Source organism: Miniopterus natalensis, chromosome 13 (assembly GCF_054644295.1).
Source record: "Miniopterus natalensis isolate mMinNat1 chromosome 13, mMinNat1.hap1, whole genome shotgun sequence".
Lineage (NCBI taxonomy): Eukaryota > Metazoa > Chordata > Mammalia > Chiroptera > Miniopteridae > Miniopterus > Miniopterus natalensis.
In genome coordinates, this window is record NC_142093.1 from 18409206 (window position 1) to 18422754 (window position 13549).

At 36.6% G+C, this 13549-nt stretch overlaps 1 protein-coding gene across 4 annotated transcripts in view; it reads right to left on the minus strand.

The window, feature by feature from the left end:
• MAP4K3 (mitogen-activated protein kinase kinase kinase kinase 3) overlaps positions 1 to 13549 on the minus strand; it is a 123553-nt gene that overhangs the window by 84959 nt on the left and 25045 nt on the right. The gene's annotated exons all lie outside the window — the stretch shown is intronic.

Below are 13549 nucleotides of genomic sequence, written 5' to 3' on the forward strand. Positions count from 1 at the left end.
ATCACCCCCAAAAGAAAACCCAGACCTATTAGCAGTCAGTCATTCCCTATTCCTCCCCCTCTCTAGTCCCTGACAACTACTGGTCCCTGACAACTTTCTGTCTCTATGGATTTGACTGTTGTGGACATTTCATATAAATAGAATCATACAAAATGTGATCCTATCACCGAGTGTGACATTTCAGGGTCATCCATGCTGTACCATGTTTCAGTACTTTATTCCTTTTGTTGCCAAATACTACTTCATTGTATGGAAACACTACATTTTATCTATCCCTCTATCAGTTGAAGAATATTTGGGTTTGTTCCCACTTTTTGGCTATTACAAATAATGCTCCTATAAATATTAGTGTATAAATTTTTGTGTGGACCTATGTTTTCAATTCTCCCGGGTACAGACCTAAAAGTGCAATCGATGAATCATATGGTAACTCTATGTTTAGCTCTTTAAAGAACTGTCGAACTGTTTTCTAAAGTGGCTGCACTGTTTTATGTTATTGCCAGCAATGTATGAGATTTTCAGTTTTTCCACATCCTTGCCAATATTTGTTATTTCTATCATTTTTATTTTAGTTATCCTAGTGGGTGTGAAATGGTAGCAAAAAAATCATCCCCGAACCCAAGGCCACAATGATATTTTTCCCCTAAGAGTTTTTATAGTTTTAGCTCTTCCATTTAAGTCTATGATCCATTTTGAGTGAATTTTTGTATGGTGGCAGGTAGGGCTCCAATTTCATTCTTTTGCGTGTTGATATGAGATTGTTAAATACAACATTCTAACTATAAAACCCTTTACTATTTATATTTAGACCAAGTCTACCTTTCCAGTTATTCCCTAATTTGTACTTTATGCTTTAGCCAAACTAAACAACCTGCCACTCTCCAATGTTATCCACACTTTTGCCCTTTGGCACATAATGGGTAGCCAAACACTTGCCCAAACTCCCTCCCTTGGCCTAACACCTAGACATCTTTAAAAGATGCCAGCTTAAGTTATTATCACTTTCCACAAGCTTTTTCCTGACCCCTACTCTGGCTCATGCATCTCCACACACATATTTCCATAAATCCTGGGTAATCTTTTTCAAATGGGTGTGGGCCCAGTGAGGAAAACCCTGCAGACCTAAAACTGATCTGTTTAGAAGGGCTCTTGGAAACTATTACAGTTCAAAGCTGTCCCAGAATTTAGTTTGGTTCAGTCAGCCTTTTAAAAGCCACTCAGAACTAGTTTGGGAAAGGATTTTTCTGAGATGATTTCATGTTGACTGCTACGTTACCTCCAACTATCAGAAGAGAATTCCTGGAGTGAAAGTGGGAGTGAACAACCTAGTCAAGACACTATGATTAAGATGAAAAAAAGCCCGGCTAGTGTGGCTCAGCGGTTGAGCACTGACCTATGATCTAGGAGATAGTGATTCTATTCCTGGTCAGGGCACATGCCCAGGTTTCGGGCTTGATTCCCAGTAAGGAGTGTGCAGGTGGCAGCCAATCAATGATTCTTTCTCATCATTGATGTTTCTCTCTCTCTCTCCCCCTCCCTTCTCTCTGAAATCAATAAGACATATTTTTAAAAAAATTTCGTTTTAAAAGACTCAAAAAAAAAAAAGGGGTGCTAGGTACTACATAAAGTGAGTTAGAGACAGTCGTTATCAATAAAAAAAAATCTACTATTACCAAGCACCTCTGGGTATTCAAAACTTATTCTTTAGAAGGGGTTGTCCAACATGAATATAAAGAAAGGTTCTAAAATGGGAGTGAAGAATTGAAACCTGTATAATTTTATTAACCAATATTGGTACAATAAATCCAATAAAAATAAATAAAATGGGAGTGAAAAAAATGCAAAGTTTAATCCTGGCTCTGCCAGTAACAAGCAACGGGATCTGAACAAGTAATTTCCTTTGTATCTTCTCCCCAATTCCCTCCCTCATATTTAAAAAGTAAAATTTACAAGAAAGTAAAAGAGACTACTTCTAAGGTTCTTTCTAGTTCTAAAAGTCAATGTTTACATCAAATAATTTAAGTCTAAATTATTAGATTCCAAATACCAAACCAGCTGGCTGATTATATAAGAATCATATGAGGAGTTTAAAAACAAACCAAAACAAAACACTGCCACTGATTTTGAATCAAGAGATTTATTACCAGACACAGGAATCTGTATTTAAAGCTACCGAGGTGCTTTTGATGTTCAGCCAGGTTTGGAGACCTGGTCCAAGGCATCGAGCCATTTGAGTTTTATGAAGTATAAATACCAACTTCTAAGTCTGAAAGGGATATTACAGAGATGGTTTTATGAAGGAGATACCATTCAAGCACAGGTTTGAAAGACGGGCTCGCCCAGCTGGGCGTGGCTCAGCGATTGAGCATCAACCTAGGATCCAGGTGATCGGGGTTCGATTCCTGGTCAGGGCACATGTCCGGGTTGCGGGCTGCAGCCAATCAATGACTCTCTCATCATTGATGTTTCTATTTCTCTCTCTCCCCGCTCCTTTCCTCTCTCTCTGAAATCAATAAAAGATATTTAAAAAAAAAAAAAAAAAGAAAGACGGGCTCGATTAGAACAAATGCTTAAGAGGGATGGGAAAGAGGGCACAGAAAGAAAAGCATGAGCAAAGGCACAGGGGCAGAAACAGGCTATTCTGAGTGTATTGGGTGGGCCAAACTTCAGGGTGTCTCCCATATAAACACTTCCTTTGAAAGGAAAATGGCTAACCCACAGCCACTGATGAAGAAATAGTTTTGTTCACCTCTCCACAGTTACTTGGACTAGGTATGAGCCTACTACAAGGACAACCAATTCATAGGAAGACTGACAGCCATAGTGACATACATTCCCAGTTTGCTCAAAACATTCCCAGTTTATGCCTACTGTCCCAGCAGATTAATAGTATCTGTATTTAAAGCTACTGAGGTGCTTCTGATGTTCACCCAGGTTTGTGGACCCAATCTAAGGTGCTGAGCCATTTGAGCCACTTTCACTCTCAAAATTACAATTAAAATTTTATTTAATTAGGTAATCTGAATGATAAGTTATAAGGTCACTCTAACAAGAAACCCTGAGCTGACATGAAAAAGGAATTAGGCCTATCAGATTCTTATGCTAAGTGAAATAAGCCAGCCAGAGAAAGACAGATACCATATGATCTCACTTACATGTGGACTCTAGTGAGCAAAATAAATTGACAAGCAAAATAGAAAGAGAGTCATAGATACATGGAACAGATTGACAGCTGTTGAGGGTGTGGGAGGGAACTGGATGAAAGAAGGTGAAGGGATTAGCCAAAGAACACATATGCATATTTTTAATTCAAAGAAGAAATACTGTATATTCGTTAAGTGTATGGTACAAAATTTTGCATTTTCTGTTAACTCAGTATTATCAACTATCTATAAACTGTTCCAAAGTCATGCTCTTAAAGGTTACTGAGGTATGTAAAGCTATTTGCCCCTTTACTAAATCATGGGTTCTTAACCTGGAGCCCAAGAATGGGTGGGATTTAGGGAGCCCAAGAATCCTTTAACACAATGCAAATGATACATGTTTATGCATATTTCTGGGCAGAAAGTCTTCAGCTTCCATCAGATATCTCAAAGATGTCCATAACCCAAAGGTTAAGGACCACTTATACAAATCAACCCAGACTGTTCTTGTTTAATCTGAAGGGTTTTGATTTTCCCTCCTCTCATCAGGTTGTCAGTGGTTACCTCTCACTGTCTGTGTGCTGCTTAGGGCACCTCACCTCTTTCTAATTTGCTCTGAGTTGGAGAAACTTGCAAGTGGGTTTGGTAGAAAATGTATTTTCATTAAATCACCTAGGGCTTCACCTAGGAATATGGTGAGATAAAAACAAACAAACATGAACTGACTGGTGGCAAATATGATGTCAAATAAACACTATTTATTTATGAAGATAATTGGTGGTCTAGGTTAATTATATTAGAAAAACACACAATATTTTATTCTATCCAACAAAATATTTATCTCACTAGAAGCCTTTATTTTTCAATCTGTTTATATAAGATAATTTGTATCTTACAAAGGAATATACCCTTTAATGATATCAGTCATGAAACCTAGCCATTGGAAAACCCCATTTTTGCCTGTATTAATCAAAATCTATCCATGAAAGAAATTTATGTAGCAGCAAACTTCATTTTTAATTTAAAATCACTTATATTTAGATCTGAAGTGAGCAACCAAATTACTGAAATATGTGCCTGCATTTGAGGGCTGGACGTATATCTTTTACTAAAAATCAGTGAAATGAGAAGGACGTGCATATGCCTTTCTCATGACACAAAATCCCAATGTTAAATATATTGACAAGTAGACAAACTTAGCTTCATTAAATTATGAATGTTACTTTTACAAAGCACTCCTAGCAATGCTACAGAAACATTTTTTGTTACTATATTATACATAAATTTTTCTATTATTCCTCCTTTCACTACAAATTCATCAGTTATTAGAAGAGAATGACCAATATCAACATTTTTCCACGTTTCTCCTGTTCCCAACACCCTTCAATAACATCTCATTTGCTCCTGCTGCTGCTGGACCTTTTACTTCAATTGCATTATGGTAACTTCAGAGGATAAACTGAAGCAGGGTCCAGCAGAAGGGACAACCTCTAAGGGCAAAATTATAGCAGGTCTGAAATGATGACCGCTTCAACTAAAATAATTCAGTGAAAATGGACAGAAATGGCTAAAATTCTACTTTATTCCAGATTTTCTATTTTGTGGTTGTCCACGGCCAAAAATAGTAAGAACTACATTTTATTTGTTTAAGATATTCTTTTCAGGAATAAACAGCTATGTTTTCTGCTGTGCTTTTCATCCAGAAGTGTCTAGAACAGTCCTCAAAGGAAGGGCCATAATGGAGCAGGGCCACTCCTCTCCAAGAAAGCTGGACCTGAGCTCACTCAGGTTGTTAAGTATCAAGACAGCATATCCTTAAATAAGTTATAAAAGAGTTTGGCCAGATGGGCAGGAAAAGAAATGTAAGAGCACATAATGGAAAAAAGATGACCAGTACAGAGAAGACGGGGAATGTGCTTATAAGGCCAAAGGCTAAACAGACAGGCATGGCTGCAGCTAGAGACCTGGGTTGTGGACAATAACTACACTGATCTCACCCGTGCTAATGAGTATTATTTCAGGTAACGTATTTTGGTGGGATAGCTGGGGTTCCCCACGATAATCTTACACAGGTCTTTAAAGGCTGAGTAAGAAACTAGAGAGTAAGTTCCTATCACCCTTGGCCAGTATCACATTGTCCTCCCAAAGTTCCTTGAGTCCAGCCTGCAAAGGGAACTTCCCATGAGTCAGACAGAATTTGCATCCATTAGCTGCTGAGGTAATCATCTCTAATTATTCCCCCAGAAAAAAAGAAATCCACAATGTGGAGCAAACATCTATGAATTTGCAATTCTGGTCTCTTCAAAAATCAGTTTTCTAATTATAAAACTGGACATCTCACAGAAAATAACAAAAGAACACACATTAAAAAGTAAGTTTCCCCCTTTTACTTTTGTTTGTCCCTTAATCCCAGGGGCAAACTTGAATCCTGTTAGAAACCCTTATTCCATCAAAATGAAACAGGCAGGCAAGATGATGCAGGTATGCATGCAAGTATAAATACATATAAAAGCAATAAAGCACTGTGGTTATGAATATATTCTACATTTGAATCCCAGCTCTGTCATTTATTATGGATACAAACATAATACATTTATTAGCTTGTATGACACTGAGCAAGTTCTTTAATCTCCATATGCCAATTTCCCCATCTCTAAAATGAAAATAATAAACTACTTCATTATAGTTACGAGGATTAAATTAGTCACTACTTGTAAATTGCTTTGAACAGAGCAGACAGATACTAAGTATCAACTATTATTGCCTTATTAATCAAACTTACATATAAATGCATAAAATATTTTAAATTTGCGGCAAGGTAGGCAATGTTTATTCTCTTTGTTGCAATGTTCTTGTTTTCTAAATATGATCAGATAAGCAAATATTTTCATAATCAGAAAAAAACTTTATATTTAAAAACTTAAGTAATTTCAATGTAAATCTAAGACCAAGGGTACAGAATAGGATTTTTGTACCTTTTGTTTTCCACTGTCTTAACTCAGTGAAGTGACTCTCAAAATTTGGATTAGGTGGAAAAACACTGAGAAATCTACAAAAATCTCCTTAAAACGGACTATACTAGGTATATTCAGTAAAAATAGTAATTCCAATTACTGTAAAAAAGCATTTAAAATCAAATAGGAGCTTCACAGTTAAGAATCTAGTAAGATGGCGGTTATGCAAACCAAGTAACCATTATTATAAAGTTTAAAAACATCCTTTAAAATTACCTGTTTTAGAAATACAAATTTATGTAAACCTGTTATCCAACAGTAGAGATTGGTGCAGTTAATCGTACCAGTTAATTCAGAACATGCTCTGATTGCACTGGCATGATAGATCCTAATACAATATTAGGACTTAGCTGAAAGGGTAGGGCACGGGTAGCAAAGCAAGCAAGTATGTTATTTCAATGTGGGCATTACAGAAACACAATACCATAATGATTATCCAATAATATCTCAGTTATTAGAACACACTTCCTGCAAATCTGAATTAAATAGCTCCAAAAGCATGATTTAAAATGTGTGCTGGTATCTGTGAAGCACACTCTAAGTAACCAGCAACAAAAAAAGGGCTGAGAATTAAGAAGCCTAAGATCATTCCCTGATGTACTGATTGCTTCCATTCTGACTGGCCAGTGAGATCTACAAAAGGTTAGATGTTCCACACAAAAGCTGAAAAGCAGAGGCAAAGAAGCCAATAAAGTGGGTGTGCTGGCAGGAGAGAAGGTTGGGAGGACAAGCTGCTAAAAGAACAAAGTGGCAAACAGAAAAGGTAAGAGGCAATGACAGCCAGTGAGCGCTGACAGTCATAGAAAATAAGTCAGAGTGCAGTACGGCTAAAGCCTTGCTGGATATGCGCAGGGTACATGAAAACGTGCAAAGTCTAAAATACACCTAACAAGCGAAAATGTGTGATTAACCAAGGAAAACTTCTCAAAGATTAATGAAGAGGATAAACTGCTGTACCAAGTATCAAAACATACTAAAAAGATGCAATAATTAGAAAAGTGTGTTTCTGATACAAGCATGGACAAATAGTTGAATGAAACAAATTAGTGTCCAAACTTAGAGTATGCTAAAGATAACAATTTGAATCAATGGTGAAAAACACTTTTAGAACAACTCTATTCAGTTGTGGGAAAACAAAAAAAGAAGACATCTTAGGCTATACATAAAAATAAATCCAGATGGTTTAAAACTTAAATGTAAAAGGCAAAATTATTGAGATACTAGAAGAAAAGAGAGTGCATTTTGATAATCATGGAGTTAGGGCCTCTCAAGCAAAATATGAACCCCAAAGTCATCGAGAAAAACAGCAACATATCTGATCACATACAAATTAAGGATTCTAAGTGGCAAAATAGGCAGAAAATGGACAAAGGAAAAAGAAATATAAATAATAACCAACCACAGTAAAAATCACACAATGTAAATTAAAACATTAAAATACATATTTTGGCATATCAGTTTGCCAAAATTCAAATGACATTAATGATGTGAATGGAAAAAACATGATGAGAAAAACAGGCATCCTCATATATTCACAATAGGGGTATACACTGGAACAATAATTTTTAAAGGAACAATATTTAGTATTGCCAATTTTAAAACAAATACCCTTTGACCCAATAATTTCACCTCTACCAATCTGTCCCATACGTATTATAAAAAATGTGCAAATATATTGTGTATGAATATTTGCTGTAGCAATATTTATAATAAAACTAAAAACAACTTAAATGAGCAAATAAAATTATGGTAAATTCATACTGTACAATACCATAGAAAGTAGAGTCTTATGTACTGACATATGAGATCTCTCCATAACATGATATTGCATAATGACATAGTGCTGAAAATAACAAAACTACATGTATGAGTATGTAGCATACATACACAGCCCACACAGGTACAGAAAAGCTCTAGAAATGTATATATACCAGTAACCAGCGGTTAGATATAGGTAACAGGAAGGAGGAGGTAGAAGGGACTCTCACTTTTTTCAGAGTTTTGATTTTTTTTTTTAAAGCATGATCAGAAACATAAAAGTAAAACAAAAGTGTAAAAAAGTTGTGCCAATAACTTTTAAAAGTACCACAACAATCTATATACAACATAAAGAATTGCACACAAGAAAACTGATGTGATTCATGTGCAATTTAAGGTAAAATACTCAAAGTTGGCAGATTCTCAATCTCTGAAGGCTTTAAGCAGTACCATATCATGCACAGGGCCACATAAAAGCAAAAAGATTTCAGTTGTATGGTTTTCCATAAAGACCTAAGAGAATGTCCCCAAGACTTCTCATCAAAAAGGCAAAGATTTATATGAGAGAATGCAACTTTGCTAAACCACATGTGCTTTCCAGTCAGTAATCTTGGCATTTCAAAATAAGCATATTTAAAGATTAAATATTATAAGGCAAACAACAACTCATGAGATTGACAGAAGGATTATGTTACTTTGTCAGAGCACTTTTCAGATGCGGATGATGGTGTAACTCTTCAATAGTTTTGCAATGCTGGTACCAGGCTCTTTGAGTGATGTCTACCAACTTCCACTCAAGCAACAATTCCTACAGTAAAGCAAATGAAAAGCCGCAATCTCTTTTATGTATGTGTGTATGTTAGTATCATAGGAGCTCAAAAAGTATGATCAAATCTTTGATGATTACAAAATATCCTATAACCTTCAAAACATCATATTTGGTAATTACCTAGAACTGCAATTTTCAACCTTTTTCATCTCATGGCACACATAAACTACTAAAATTCTGCGGCACATCAAAAAATATATTATAATTTTGATTCATTCACACCAGACAGCTATTGTTGTGTTGGCTGTGGTCATTTTTAAATTTGACAATCTAAGGAAAAAGAGGTCACTGCTCCTGACTGAATAGTCAGGTACTGCATGTTTTAAAAATTCTTGAAGCATACTGGTTGAAAATCGCTGACCTAAAACAAGCTAACAATGCTTAAACCAGGTGATTTTTTGTTCCTAAAAGGTTTTTTGGGTATCTTTAATAAAACATTAAAATATTTAAAATTAAATAATTAAATAATAAATTATTAAGTCATAGCCAACAGTATATTTTTAACGCTAACACAGTGGACAGTTTTATGTAATTTAACAGCTTTCCTACCTGAAAACGGTTTGCCCCTGATTCAACATATGAACCAGAGTACTGCTCAAATTATGAATATGATGACAGCAAAGGTATCACCACACCAAAAATAAACACAAAAGAACCACCTCTTACTGAGCACTTACTATGCACCAGGCATGGCGCCAAAAGCTTAGTGTAAAGCTCATTCCACAATGACCCTGAGGAGGTAGAAGATATTATTTTTTTTTATTTCTTATTGATTTCAGAGAGGAATGGAGAGGGAGAGAGAGATAGAAACATCCATGAGAGAATCATTGATAGACTGCTTCCTGATGGGGAATCGAAGGTGAAGGGATTAAGCAAAAAGACCTCTTACAGACAAAGGAATCTATTAAAACTAGAGTATATCTTGCACTGTTCATATTTAAAATTTTTCTAAATTATAGTTTATATTCAGTATTATTTTATATTAGTTTCAGGTGTATAGCACAGTGGGCAGACAATCATACACTTCACCAAGTGATCCCCCTGATATTTCCAGTGCCTACCTAGCACCACACATAGTTATTGCAATATTATTGACTATGCTGTACTTTACATCCCTGTGACTATTTTGTAACTATCAATTTTATACTTCTTAATCCCTTCACCTTTTACACCCAGTCCCTCAACCCCCCTTCCCCCTGGCAACCATCAGTCTATTCTCTGTATCTATGAGTATTTCAACTTTGTTTCTTTATTTATTTTGTTCTTTACATTCCGCATATAAGTGAAACCATATAGTATCTGTCTTTCTCTGACTGACTTATTTCACTTAGCAGAATACCCCCTAGGTCCATCCATACTGCCACAAATGGTAAGATTTCATTCTTTTTTATGGCTGAGTAATATTCCATTGTATATGTGTACCACAACTTTCTTATCCACTCATCTACTGATGACATTTGGATTGCTTCCATATCTTGGCTATTCTAAATAATGCTGCTATGAACACAGGGGTACATATGTTCTTTCAAATTTGTGTTTCGGGATCCTTAGGATACATTTCCAGAAGTGGAATCGCTGGGTCACAAGGCAGTTCCATTTTTAACTTTCTGAGGAACCTCTAAACTGTTTTCCATAGTGGCTGCATCAATCTGCATTCCCACCAACAGTTCATGAGGGTTCCCTTTTCTCCACATCCTTGTCAACATTTGTTTGTTGAATTATTGATAGCAATTCTGGCAGTTGTAGATGGAAATAAAAGCAGTAAAATCTCTGACATTTCTCTTAGTGATATTTTTTCTGAAATATCTCCTTGGGCAAGGAAACAAAAGAAAAAATAAATAAATGGGGCATCAAACTAAAAAGTTTTTGCACAGCAAAGAAAATCATCAACAAAACGAAAAGATAGCCTACTGAATAGAAGATACTCACCAATTATTATCTGATAAGGAATTAACATTCAAAATTTATAAAGAACTCATATAAATCAACACCAAAAACCAACCCCCCCCCCCCAAACAACCCAATTAAAAAATGGGCAGAGGGCTGGGCGTGGCTCAGCGGCTGAGCACTGACCTAGGATCCAGGCGATCAGGGTTCAACGCCGGGTCAGGGCCATGCCCGGGTTGCGGGCTCGATCCCCAGTCGGGGGCGTGCAGGAGGCAGCTGATCAATGACTCTCTCATCATTGATGTTTCTATCTCTCTCTTTCCTCTCCCTCTTCTTTCTGCTCTCTGAAATCAATAAAGATATATTAAAAAAAAAAAAAAAAATGGGCAGAGGACCTGAACGGACACTTCTCTAAAGAAGACACATGGATGGCCAATAGGCATGAAAAGATGCTCAATGTCACTAGTCATTAGAGAAATGCAAATTAAAACCTCACACTTGCCAGAATATCTTATAGTTTGAAAATTCATATTGTATTACACAGCAAAAAGCACAGTGTTCACTTTGTTCACGATATAGTGGCACTTTATAGGTCAATAAGAAGCCAGCGAGAGGAGTAAACACTTGTGCCAGACAGTAAATACTTTTGACAATGTAGACAAAGGTTTTAATAATAGCCAGCTCAATGGAGGTCAGGCTGAGATTATGCTAAAACTGGCAAGGTGCAGGTGGTAAACAGCAGTCTTTAATCCAGTTGAGGAATTTTTGAAAAGCATAAGAGGAAAGTCCTTTTCCAATATCTATCTGCCATATTCTATATTCTCTTCTCTCTGAGAGAATAAAAACGGCCATGTTCCCATCTTATTTCTATCTTTGGGGTGGATGGGAGGTTTGTTTAAACAGAGGGAGAGGAAAGAAATGTCTACATTTAGCACCTCACAGACATAAGTGAAAGTGGCTCATTTTTAAACTGCTTTAGGAACTCCATTAGTTAAGTGAAAGGTAAGACAAAAAGACTATATTCTAGTAAAGGCTGCCCCAGCTGCCTAGGAGCAGGGTTAGATAAGCCTGGCAATGACTTCTAGAGAATCTGAATCTAAGTCACAGCCACATCACTCAGAGAAACTGGAGTACTTACACAGAAACTGTGCCAAAAAGTTAACGGCTCCCATTACAAGCATACATTTTAGTGCTTATTACAAGAGACTGCTCTAAGTGGGACCTTTGTTCTCGTATCTAAGACCTAGCTGGGTAAATAATATTTATATGGGGGAGGGTTTAATCTGATAAAAAAAAGGTATTTTCTATTTCTGGGAACCTTTGAAGGCATGCACACAAAAAGAAAAACAAGCCGGTGAGTTTAAAAACAAGAACCCAATCCTGTGGCAACATAAGCAGACAATTTACCCAGGCCTCTCTTCTAAGCTCAAGACCATACAACCAACTAGACAATCCCACTTGTCCCCCATATACCTCAAATTCAACTCTTCCCCTCAAATCCTTATTATTCCCCAGGTATAATACCATTGTGCAATCCTATCCACTGTCCAAGCAGAACCCTATAACCCAACACCTGAATCCTTCCCTGCCACGCCCCATCTCTCCAGTCACAGAATTACGTGCTTTTTTGTTTTAAATATATTTGTATTGATTTCAGAGAGAGAAAGGGAGAGGGAAAGTTAAAGCATCAATGATGAGAGAGAATCATTGACTGGCTGCCTCCTGCATGCCCCCAACTGGGGATTGAACCCACAACCCAGGCATGTGCCCTGACCAGGAATTGGATCCTAGGTCAATGCTCAACCATTGAGCCACGCCCAGCCGGGCAGAATTATGTTTTATTGAATCTTTTAACTTCTCTGTTTCCACTCCTAGTGGCTGAGAGTTCAGCCACCATCATCTCTTCTTTTGAATACTCGACAGACTCCTCCAGTCTGTCTTAACTTTTATAATCCACACATCTAGACTTTCACTTTAATTAACCCAGGCTGCTCACAGTAGTTCCTTAAAGAGTTTTAAAATATGTTATATACAGTATTTGCTTTCTGTTCCTAGTAATAATAAATAAATACTGTTTATTCCTTTGCTTTAATTTCTTGTGTGATCTTGCAGAAGTTTGTCTTTTTTACATCTTTTCAAATATCCAGCTTCAGGTTTTATTGATCAGCTCTTTTTTCCCCCTCTGTTATTTCTGCCCCTCCTTCATGTGCCTATGAATTTACTCTGTTCTTTTTCTAATTCCTTGGGGGTGAATGCTTAATTATTTTATTTTTTTTGTTCTTTCTTGTTTTTAATAAATAAATTGACAACTGCAAATTACGACGGCAAGTCCTGCTTTATTTATACACATAGTTTTTATAATTTTCCACTGACATAAATACTGTGTGATTTTCATTATAATTTTCCCTTTAAATAATGAGTAATACAGTGGCTTTTAGCTTCCAAAAGTATGGCACCTGGCCAAGACAGAGTAACAGGGACCAGTTTTATCCTTACCCTGAAAAAAACTTAAAAAATAAGCAACATATTAAACAATCTTCTTTAGACACTGAACATCCACTGGTACACTGCAGTGATTCCTGAAAATCAAAAAACAAAACCCTACAACTGTCTCGGCTTACAACCTAGAGATAATTTCCAGGCCTCAATGCAGGGAGGGGGAAATCCAGATGGAGTCTGATGGTCTCCCTGAGTTGAGAAGATGGAGCTGGGAACATGTGGAAACCAATGTTCCCAGCTCCACCTGAATTCATAAGACAAGTGTACCAGAATTCATAAGACAGAGTACCAGCTAGAATTCACAAGACAGAGTACCAGAAAAAAGAGAATTACACAGAGAAAGCTTCAGAGATCTGTAGACATTCTACCTCCATCTCAAATTTTCAGCTCAGTATTGATCCCTGCATGCGTGTGAGAAA